The following is a 12,125-nucleotide window of genomic DNA, read 5'->3' as shown; positions in this document are numbered from 1 at the left end:
AACAAAGCAGAAGAAGTACTTAAAAAGATGGAGGAAAAAGCTAAATCTGTGCAAACTGTTAAAGATTTCCTGCAAGTGCAGCCTCCAAGATTTAGTAGGCATTGGCCCACTAAGAATTAGTCCTTTCCTGCCTCTTCCAGGCCTTCTCAGGCCAAAACCCAGAACCAGCAAAAAACTCAAGCTTCAGTTCCAAGGTACGAACAGGACTAAGCAGTGGGGGGCTCCCACTTCCAAAACAGGGAGTAGTAAGACCCCCCCCCCCTTATGGTAAACTGTCTCAATAACTTAACTTTAAAACTTCCAAGCCCTTCTCAACTGACTGCTCCTTTAGGGGGAAAGATTGCTCTGCAGGCAAAAAACTGGGAACTCATTACCCAGGACAAATGGGTTTTAAATATAGTTTCTCAAGGATACAGATTCCGCTTCCACACTTTACCAACCTCAAACGGTTGGCCAGATCTACCCATAAATCAGTGGGCAGAGGCTCAAAAGCAAGTTCTCTCTCTAAGTGTAAGGACTTTTCAAATTGTCCCAGAAGAGGAAAGGGTCAAGGTTTCTACTCAAGACTTTTTCTGGTTCCCAGAAAAGACAACTCCTGGCATTTTATCCTGGATCTCTCTATCTTAAACACTTTTTTGGTGATCCCAAAATTCAAGATGCTAACTCTTCACCACTTGCTTCCTATGCTAGGCAAGGATGCCTGGTTGGCAACACTGGATTTAAAGGAAGCCTACCTGCACATCACAGTCAGGGAATCTTGCAGAAGATACCTACGCTTCAAAGCAGGCTTCATGCACTATCAGTTCTCTTCACTGCCCTTTGGCTTATCTACTGCGCCCAGGGTATTCACAAAGTGCCTAGCTCCAGTCATTGCATTTTGCAGGCAAAGAAGTATTCAACTATACCCATACCTGGATGATTGTCTAATTCAAGCAGAAAGTCAGGACATACTATTGAATCATCTGGCGTTTGTACAAAAAGTGCTAACTTCTTTTCATTTATGGTGTACCCCAGAGAAGTCACATCTGGTACCCTGCCAACAAATTGTATTCCTGGGAGCAAGCTTGAACACAACTTCCCAGATGGTTTCCTCACGCCAGAGAAACAAGTGCATTTGACAGCTTACTTCAAACTAATGGCCAAAAAGACCCTGCTAACTGCAAGACATATACTGCAAGCCTTGGGGTTCATGGCCTCCTGCATTCTCCTAATTCCATATGCAAGACTGCATATGAGGAAACTACAATGGTATCTAAAAAGCCTATGGTGTCAACATTCTCAGAATCTAGAAGCAATCATTCCTATCATACCTTGCCTACAGTTTAGAGTTCCTTTGGTGGGCAGAGGCCTGCTACCAAAACAAGGGACTGCCATTCACTCTACCCCCTGCCGCCCAAACCCTAACAACAGATGCATCAGACTATGTATGGGGGGCTCACTTGGCAGGGAGGTGTATTCACGGCAAATGGAACCCAAGTCAAATGCACCTGCATATCATTCAAAAAGAAATGTTAGCTGTACAGAATGCTCTGACAGCCTTCAAGGACCATATTCTTCCAGTACAATTAATGGTAAAGACGGACAACACCACTGTTATGTTCATAGGTTCATAGGTAGGTACTAGGCTATCGGCCCTAGGGCCCATACAAGCCTAGCCAAAAAATGTACCCTGGCTTTCGCCACCCAAGAAAATTATTTTCCTTTGCCCCTGTCTAGCAGAGCCACAGAAGTGATCCCCGGGGTGAATTTCCCATTTCCCATCCAATCATCAAGATTTTTCTTGAAGAGTGCTAATGAGGAGCTCTGTTTGACATAGATAGGTAGCCTGTTCCAGAGTATGGGAAGTCTCTGGGACAGGAATCTATCCCTCCAGCATGTTTTGTTTATTGTGGTGACAAGGTTAAGGTCCCTAGAGCGTGTAGCTCAGAGGGATTGGGATTTCTTTAAGTGGAGCATGTCCAACAGCTCTGGGTTTGACATAGCTTTGTATGTTAGGCAGAGATCGCCCCTAAGTAGGCAATATGCGATGGAGTAAAGCTGTAGTTTTTTGAGACGGTCTGCATAGGGCATCTGTTTGAGGCTAGTAATCCTCTTTGTGAGGTATTTCTGTGGTCTTTCCAGTTGTTGTAGATGTCTTCTGTGGTACATACCAAAAGGGGCGTTGTACTCTATAATGGGTCTAATGAGTGATGAGTAGAGGGGAACAATGACCTCTTTTTTTCTGGATGAGAATTCTTTTGTGATGAGATGAGCCACGTAGAAGGATTTCCTGACCACTGTGGCGATGTGATTATCAAAGGAGAGACTACTGTCCACCTGTGTCCCAAGGTCTCTTATCACATTTTCGGCATTAAGTAGACTACCAGCTATGTGGTAGTTCATGGGTACAGAGTTTTTACCAAAGGGGATGACAATACACTTTTTGGCATTGAGCTTCAGGCCATGGCTTTGACACCAGGTATCTGTCTCATTGAGGCCCTTTTGTAGTTTGTCCACATCGTTAGGAGTTTCGATTATGGCTCCTAGTTTGCAGTCACCTGCAAACTTAGTTAGCCAAAGACCTTCTGTGTTGGCCTGCACTTCAGAGAAGTAAATACCAAACAGGAGAGGACCCAGGACTGAACCCTGTGGTACTCCACTTGTCACTGGTCTGATGTTGGATTTGGAATCCGCTACTTTCACAGTGTGGGTTCTGTCCGTGAGCCAGTTGGCAACCCATCTTGTGACATAGGGATTTATACCTAGTTTAGTGAGCTTATCTATAATTCCAGAGTGGGGGATGGTGTCGAAAGCCTTGGCGAGATCTAGATAAGCTGTGTGAACCATTTTACCCTCATCTATGGCTTTGGTGACTGCTTCAAAGAAGTCAATCAGGTTTAGGAGACATGATCTGCCTTTTACAAATCCAAACTGAATAGGGTCCAGAGTTTGGAGATTACCAATGTCTTTGTTTATGAGTTCCTCGATGATACGTTCCATGGCCTTGCAGACCAGGCTCGTCAGGCTAATGGGGCGGTAGTTCCCGGGGTCCATCGTGGCACCCCCTTTGTGGAGTGGGATAACTGTTGCAGTGCGCCATTCAGTGGGTACAAAGCCTGAGGTGAGGCTATGATTGAACATGGTACTTAGGTTGGGTGCCAGTTCATTCTGTAGTTAGTGTAGAACGCTGCCTGGGATATTGTCAGGTCCCATGGATGCTGTGTTGTTGGCTTTGGAGAGTGTGTTTTTTTACCTGTGCAGCCGTGATTATAGGAACTTTGCATTCTTCCGGTATAGAGATGGGCCCTCTAGGGGGTGAGAAGGGGGTAAAGTTAGCACTGAACCTATCTACTAGGATGTTGGCAATATCAGTTGGTTCTGTATATTTAGTGCCATTATGCTGTAACTCAGAGCAGATCTGAGTGTTCCCATTTAGATTCTTGACATAGCTATAGAATGCTTTGTGGTTGTCTTTAGAGTCAGTGGCAATTTTGTTTTCGTAACTAGCTTTGGAGGATTTTATGAGGGATCTCAGCTTCTTACTGAGGTTGACCAGGGAGTTCCTCCAGTCATGGGATTTTACTCTTTTTGCAACAGTTTCTTTCTTCTGTTGTAGAGTTTGTTTATGGCAGAGGACCACCAGATTGGCTTCCTTTTTGGAGGATAACATCTTGGTTCTATTAGGGATAGCATGATCCATGCACTCGTGTAAGTGCTTATAAAGTGCATTTGTGTAGGATTCGCAGTCATACCTCTATTGTCCGTCTGCATGGGTGTCATGAAGTTTGCCACTTCTGTCTTAAGAAGTGTGAAGTTGGCTTTGAGAAGTTTTTACGATGGTTTCCCTAATTGGGGTGGGGGTGGGATGTGGATGTCTAGGCTGATTAGCTTGTGGTCGGATCTGACCAACGAGGAATTGACCTCTGGTGTGGAACACCGGTTTCCCATGTTGGTAATGACCAGGTCTAGGATATTGCTGCCCCTGGTGGGGGTGTGAATAAGTTGATCCAAGGCGTTGGAATTTATGAATTCTAGAAAATGTTGAGCAAAAGAGTTGGTACATGAGTAGTTTTCCCAGTTAATGGTGGGGTAGTTGAAATCGCCCATTATTAGGGTGTTGGGTTGTACCCTAATACTTTCCAATGTATCAAGAAATGAGGAGTGTTTGGATTGCGGTCTTGCCTAGAGTTAGTTGCACTTGGATAATCTCGGATGCGTTATGCTGTGCAACTAGCCTGGAGGTGTGGATATCCTTAATGAATATGGACACGCCTCCGCCTTTAGTGCTTCTTTCTGGGTTAGGTGGCCGAAAGGTGTGGTATGAATTGAAGCCTGGTAATGCAGGGGTGCTCTCTGGAGCTTTGAACCAGGTCTCTGTCACTGCACAGATGTGAATGTTCTCCATTTTAAGGAGTGCCTCGAGTGAATGCATTTTGAGGTTTAGACTTTTAGCATCGAGTAGCATTACCCTCAGATTTTGCTTGCTTGTACCTGTTACGGTGGTGAATTTGTCATTTGAACCTTGCCTAAAAAAGGCACTATAGGGGTGGCAAGAGCCTTAGCCAGTATCCGGAATCCTAAGGGCGACAGGTGCAGGCCATCTCTGGCAAAGCATCGTTGACTGTCGATCATGTCATTCCAGGCAGACAAATACTGGATCCCCTTAGAATGACACCAGAAGCTTAGCCAATTGTTGAAGTCAATCATTTTGTCCTTGTACTGTGGTATCATTCTGGGTGATGGCAGGATGCTACTCAGGGTTAGGGTCATACCTGCCTGGGATACAAGATCGGAGAGCTCCTCCATGTCTCTTTTCATGTAGTCCAGGGAGGTACGTCTCAGGTCATTCACACCAACATGGAAAATTACAGTGTCATATTTGTAGTTATTGTGGCGTGACCTGAGTGCATGCGTTATGTGGCGGATCCTGGCACCTGACAGGCAGCTGACAGTAAATTTCTCCTTGTTTAGTCTAGTGAGTGGAACATCAGTGTGCCTGACTATAGAGTCACCTATGACTAGAGTGTTGGATATGTTGTTATGCCTTATGGGCTGTGGTTAAGTGGCACACTTGAGTTTGTGGGCTATGTGTCATTTGGGTTGTGTTGGTGGGGGTGGAGTTTGCTTGCGTTTATGCTTTGGATGTCCCTGATGCTTGGGCAGGTTTTTATTGAGAGCCTCCGCGAATGTAGGTGTGTGTTTTGGTGGTGTAGGTTTTGAGGGACTATGTGATGAGTGTGGTGTGGTGCAAGTGTTTACCTTCTCCTCTTGACTGTCTAGTCCAGTCTTGGGTGAAGAGAGCTTTGCTTCCAGTTTGGCTGTACAAGTGCATCTCTCACAGGTTGTAGTGTTGGGTGGTAGGAGGAGAGGGTTATCTGTGTGCATGAGGCAATTGCCCCAAGATGCCCAGATTCATTAGGTAGACAGGAGAAATCACTGGGAGCTGACACTTAGACATGCCTGGATAAGTGCTTATTTTTTAAGTACTAAAAACTGCTTTCCACTAGACAAGTGAGGAAAGTTGAGTGCTGTAGTAATTTGCAGCTTATGTAGTGCTTACAATGAGTTCTGAACAAGTGCTGAGTTCAAAGAAACAGATTTGAGTGCTGAAACTAGAAAACTGGCTAGTTATAAGAAAAAAAAACTAAGCTAGAAGGCTTCCCTCCAACACAGAAGGGCTTGGGGGCTCAGAAGCCAACAAACAGTCTATACCACTTAACAGGAAAGGCAGGAAACAAGCTTAAAAATTTTTTTTTTCTGTTTCCCAGATGCTCTCTTTGTACACAGTAGGAGTGCCTGAAATCAGAATATGATCTCAGTGCACTCAGTTGAGTGAGCAAATGAGATGGGCCCAGAAGGAGTATCCAAACACAAATTTACAAGAGGGGCGGGCGGTTTCAAGGCCACTAAGATTAACACCAAAACAAAAACAGGGAGGGTGGGTGGGACTAACTGAAGAGCAGAGTCAAAACGTCCAGTTCAGTGGTTCATAAACAAGCGGGGATACCCACTCATACCCTCTCTGCAGACTAGCCATGGCTCTGTGGAACACAGCCTTGAGCTACCATGTGCACTTACAGGCTCAGTTCCTGCCAGGAAAGCTAAATACACTGGCAGATGATCTAAGCAGAAATCTCATGGACCCACACGATTCAAAACTGGAACTAAAGACATTCAACATGTTGATAAACAAATGGGGGAGCCCAGAGATAGACTTGTTTGCCTCCCCCCAGAACTACCAATTAGACAAATTCTGCACAAGGACTCCCCACAAACAAGCTTGGAAGGTGGATGCCCTGTACTTCACCTGGATAAAACTTTCAGTTTATGTCTTTCCTCCTCTGCCTCTCCTCTCCAAGGTACGACTAAAGATCAAACAGGACAAACCAAGGACGATACTGATTGCACCCGACTGGCCACGCCAACACTGGTGTACCCCCTCTTGTGCAGTGCGTCACTGCTGGCACCATGGCACCTGCCTCAGACCCCTACCCTGCTGTCCCAGCAGAATGACCAGATTCTGCACCCTCAGCTTCAAACCTTGAACCTGGCAGCCTGGCTAATTACCTGATCTGTTTGTTACCATCCCTCAGTAAGCAAGTGTTGGATGTCATTCTAGAGGCAATGAGCCGAAAATCTTATTTTGAAAAATGGAAAATATTCTGTTCCTGGAACCAAACTCAGGGGATGAGCATAACAGAGCCCAATTTACCTCAGATTCTTCAATACTTATTTGAGATGCTTCACAAGGGCCTTTCTTTTTCCTCCTTCAGAATTAATGCCTCAGCCATTTCAGCTCATTACAACACAGAACCACCCCTCTTCTCTCATCCATTGCTCAAGCAGTTCCTCAGAAGGGCCAAAAACTTAAGACCACCCAGGAGAGCCCCTACTCCAGCCTGAGACCTTAACTTTGTATTGGGAAAAACTTACTGTACCTCCTTTTGAGCCAGCTGCAAATGCAGAGTTGAAATTCCTTTCTTGGAAAAACAGCCTTCCTTTTAGCCTTCACTTCAGCAAGAAGGGTGTCTGAATTACAGGCCCTTATGGCAGTGGAGCCTTTCATCATCTTTCATGCGGACAGGGTGTCCCTCAGGACCAATCCTTCCTTCATGCCCAAAGTAGTATCCAGTGTGGCTCTTAATCAGTCCATTCATTTGCCAACCTTCTTTTCTAATCCACAGAACAAAGGGGAACAGATACTGCACTCCTTAGATGTGCACAGACAACTTAGATTTGACTTGGACAGGACTAAACCTCTCAGGAAATCAGAACACCTGCTGGTGGCATTTGCTGCAGGGGCAGAGGGGAAGGTCATTTCAAAGCAAACCATTTCTAAATGGATAGGCCATTGCATTAATTTCTGCTATAAGCACCATGGAAAACCTATCCCACAGGGGATAAGACCACATTCAACCAGGGCTGCATCTATTACAGCCTTTCTCAGAGGTGTCCCTACCAGGAACATCCTAGAAGCTGCTATCTGGAGTTCTGTACATACTTTCACCAAGCATTACCATTTACCAATTTTCTCTAAATCCAGAGCTAGTTTTGCCACTGCAGTCTTACAGGGCCTTTTAGCTGGTCCTAATGCTATCTAAATTCCTCCTCCCATCCTTAGCTTTGGGAATCTACCCAAATGTGATGACTGCAACAGTGAAACACGAAGAACATAGTACAGTTATGTACACTTACCATAAATGTAGATGTTCGAGTGTATTTACTGTTCAGTCCTGATTACCCTCCCTCCAGCCCCCTGACTTCTTTTGGCTATACCTCTATTCCTTTTTACTATGCTTCAAAGCTTTTTGGTGTATTTGCTTTTTTGTTGGAGGTATAACCTTGTCTATATAGTTAATTGCTTCCCATTAGGGGGGCATCTGACATCTGGGGCAAGAAAAACTGATGTAATGACTTCGGCTGCATGCTTTATACCCCTGACTACCTGACGTCATGGAAGATGAGACAGCAACCGATGCAGGACCCAAGACTTTGATAATCAGACTGACTGAGGGCTACTGCAAGCAGATAACCCAAATGTGATGACTGCAACAGTGAATACACTCGAACATCTACATTTATGGTAAGTGTACACAACTGTACTTTTCCTATTATGTTTACTATCTTTATATGAATTTGGTCATGTCTCACAGTATGCTTAATTTTTGTCAAGCTTGTTCATTTCTGTTTTCAAGTTAGGCATGTTTTCCATTTCTTGTATTTTTTTTCTCTTGCCTTAATCAGGTGTCTTGGTCTTATGAAGTATATCCTCCTGATGCTGTATGCCTAGAGCCTGATAAACATTTTTTTTATTTATTTATTTTATTTATTTTTTTGCACGCAAAAACAGTATCTCTTTCAAAACTTTCCACATTTCTTTTGCAATTTTTTCCCACTGCAAGCATCATTCCAGTTAGTTTTACAGTGACAGTTTTGCTTCCATATAATGTGTAATTAATCTTTTGTGCATTGGTTTAGATTTCAATTTGGCAGAATTATCTAGCAGCAAATTAAACTTTATAACCCCCTAATCACTGCACATCAGTAGGGGTAAAACTTGACGTCAAGTAACACTATATCTGATGTCAGTTTTCATTCTGTCCTCGACTTATGGGTTCATATCCAGTCCCTCTGATCCGACTTGGCCATTACAATAGCTAACCAAATAAACTCTCGAGCTTCTCCCGTACCCACAATGCACCATTCCTAAGTACTCCAGATCTTGTTTGCCGCTGTTCATGTTAGATGCAGTGACCAGTTGCTCTTGAGCAGATAAGTGAATTAATTGGAATTCAGATCTGCTTTTCTCTTTTAAATACTTCTTTCTACTTATTCTCTATTTGTCTTTCAGCTTAGTTTATACCCCTTACCATCAACTGTTTTTTTTTTCTTGCTATAAATTTCCTTTCTTTTTCCATACAAAAGTACCTCTGAATACTATCGCTAGTATTCTCCCCCTTAACACTTAGTGTATTCCCCTTTTTAACATTGTTGGTATTCCCCACCTTTTGTCACTTCTTTCTCTTTATATATATAAAAAAAAAAAAGTATTCTTTTTCTTGCCTTCACTTTCTTTTCAGTATTGCGGTTAAAGGAAAAGGGCTGGCTGGCTTTAAAAAAGTGTGGGAAATGTCAGAGGAAAATGCCTTATTCTGACTTGCATGCACTGTGTGTCTGTTGATGTGATGTTGTCAGTTTCGCCTTTATTCTCACTGATTGGTTGGATCCGATCCTTCAGATCTGTCTTGGCCATTTCAAAAGCTCGAGGTCTTCAGCAAAGCTCTTGGGAATCCTTCCTTACCCATAATGCAGCTCCCTAGCTTCCTCAGATTTAGTTTGCCACTCTGCGAAGGAAGTTCTCTAGCAAGCTCTGGGCTAAGTGTTTCTTGATATTTATAATATCTTTCCTATTAGATTTAACTTTAGATTAGTTTTTCTACTTAACTGTTTTTATATCCTTACCCTGTCCTGTTTTTAAAGGTATAGAGTGAGTGTTAGTCCCCTTTAGCTTCTTTCGTTAGTGTCCGTTTATGTTAGAGGACGTCTAACTAATGTCCATGTAAGTTAGAGGACATTTCCCCCTTTACATCTCTCTCCTTTTCCCTTTTTCTTTGTCTGTTTTAGTTAGAGGGCTATTATTCAAAAAAAAAAAAAAGTTTTCTCTTTCCTTCCTTAAAATTTCTGGTCTGTTTAAGTTAGAGGACTGTTTTCAAGAGTTTGTGTGCGTGTCTCTTCCTTCTTCCTTTATTTAGATAAGCTGTCTCAAAAGCAGGAAGGGAAGCCTCTTGGCTTCAAAAAGTGCAAACTGTGTGGAAAAAAGATGCCTCTTAGCGATTTGCACACTGTGTGTGTGTGTGTGTGTGTGTGTGTGTGTGTGTGTGTGTGTGTGTGTGTGTGTGTGTGTGTGTGTGTGTGTGTGTGTGTATATTGCTTGGGGCCTCTTAACATGCAAGAGTCGTGCTCCATTTGCCATGGATTCAACCAGAGGGTGCTGAAGGAGTGCAAAAATAAACTCATCCTGAAAGGGTTGTTAAAAGTTCCCTTTTTTAAAGCTATATCCCCGTAGTCTACTTCGAAATCTGACAAGTCAGAAAAAAAGCACCAAAATCTACCTCCGAGCCAAAGTAAAAAGTGACTAAACTGTCTGATGCAACTGAACCCTCAGAGCAGACAACTGAAATTGGATCCAAGACTTCTTCAGAGCAATTGGAGCCCTGTCCCCCGAAGTCTACCTTGCCAACTGAATTCGGGTATCTGAGCCGATTGCCTTCTTTGGAACTGATCCCCTCTCAGCTCCCATCACCTTTTTTGACAAAATCAAGATCTCCTACCCTTTCTACCAGGTGGAGATTTCTTCGGCCTCGACAACCATTTTGTCTGATCCGGGGTGTTCTTCAGAGCAGGTGCAGACTGCCTTTGAAGTCATGAGGAGAGTTCTGACTACTTCCAAGTCTAAGATACAATCCTCCTCGGATCTTCTTTCCAGTCCTGTGCAGGTGTTTTTGGATGCTCACATACCCTCTTCACAGGACCGCAGAGACCCCAGGCCTCAGGATGTCCAACATGGGACTCCCCTCTCTTCTGAAACCTCCCCAGAATATCCCACCGAGGAGGTCCCTCAGAAGAGACCTGCAAGAGGAAGCATCTTGATTCCGTGGAGGAGTCTATCACATCTGATACTGACCTTGATGAAGCAGAAGGGTCCCCACAGTCACCTCCTGAAGAAGCCTTCATTGGAGACATCCTGGAAATTTTAAAGCAGAGAGGTGACTGGCAGTCCACATCCCCTTCGGCCGGGGAGCCGGTTTACCTGAAGGCCTTTGTGTCTCGCCCTTTGACCTCTTGGGTGACCCCGCCTTCCAATGAGCTTATTGAATTAATCTCTCAGAAGGCTTGGAAGACCCCAGATTCCATAGAACCTACTCGTAGGAGGCCAAATATTACAGCCTCTAAGGACAAGGCATTATTGATGAAAAATGTAGCGGTTGATGCCATGCTCATGGTGGTGGCCACCAAAAAGGAGCTATCAGAGACCGGTTCCACTGTCCATCCTCCGAATAAGGATTCCAGGACCATGGATAGGCATGGGATGAATAGCTTTTTGTCAGAGACCTTTTCCTTATGGTCACTGAACTACATTAGGCATTTCATAAGATTATAGAGGGACCTGTTAAAGGAACTGTCAGACTCTCTCCACGCTGACTTGGCAGTAGATAAAGTCAACGTTTAACTTGCCACCCTCAATTCAGTTGTGAACTCTTCCATGAGGCTCATATCGTATGCCGCAGATGGAATAAGTAGGGAGGTGGGTTTAAGCATCTCTCTCAGGAGGGAGGCCTGGATGTGCCTTTGTGATTTCGTAGAACCTTTCAAGTCTTCCTTCATTAATGCCCCTTTTGATGGCTCTTCTCTTTTTGGGCCTAAAGTGAGAGATGCTTACCAGGTGTGAACAGGAAGGCAAGACCTTATCTGCCATTGGAGTACATTTTTCCACACCTACCAGATTCTTCCCCAAAGGTCAGAGAGGTAGTGGGAAAATGTGGTTCAAAAATGCTCACTCCCTTTCAAGCGCTCTCACTCTTTTAAAAATAGTGGCTCTCCACTAAAACTCAACTTTTTAGGCAAGTTACCCATTTCATATCTAACTGCTTAATGCACACTGCAGTGATTAGGATAAACAGTTTTTTTTTCATCTTACCTTTAAGCATCTATTGCAAGACCACCAGTTATTGGAGAGCCCACATTCTGCCTCTCAGTAGTCCTCTTGGGATTAGTGCTTCTGTTTTCTCATGGTGAGAGGAGTACAGTGACATTATTTCCTGGAGACTGCTGACCACCAGAAAGCCTAATAACTGCTTTATAGATGACAGCTTGGAATCTGTGCATATATTCTGATCCTGGTGAAAGTAGGAGCAGAGTGCACTGCTTCCTGACTCTTTCTCTTTGGAGAGAGTGTCTGTGCTTAACATACCTGATTGGTCTGGTTGCTATACTAGGCATCTACCAGAAAAAGGCTATAAACTGCAGAGTCTTGCATCATCTGAGACAAGACTGTGGGGCACTTGGGATTGGTGCTAAAATTTTGCTTCTGGTGAGAGAAGAAGCAAGGAGTATTGTATCTCAACAGAGAAAAGCTGTGGTGAGAC

General features: G+C 44.0%; 1 protein-coding gene across 1 annotated transcript in view; it reads left to right on the top strand.

The window, feature by feature from the left end:
* TNKS (tankyrase) overlaps positions 1-12,125 on the top strand; it is a 2,150,186-nt gene that overhangs the window by 752,792 nt on the left and 1,385,269 nt on the right. The window lies entirely within an intron of this gene.

This window comes from Protopterus annectens, chromosome 2.part0 (assembly GCF_019279795.1).
Source record: "Protopterus annectens isolate FY-2018-M chromosome 2.part0, PAN1.0, whole genome shotgun sequence".
NCBI classification, from domain to species: Eukaryota; Metazoa; Chordata; order Ceratodontiformes; family Protopteridae; genus Protopterus; species Protopterus annectens.
The sequence above is the reverse complement of the archived record's forward strand: the minus strand, read 5'-3'. Positions and strand labels throughout refer to the sequence as shown.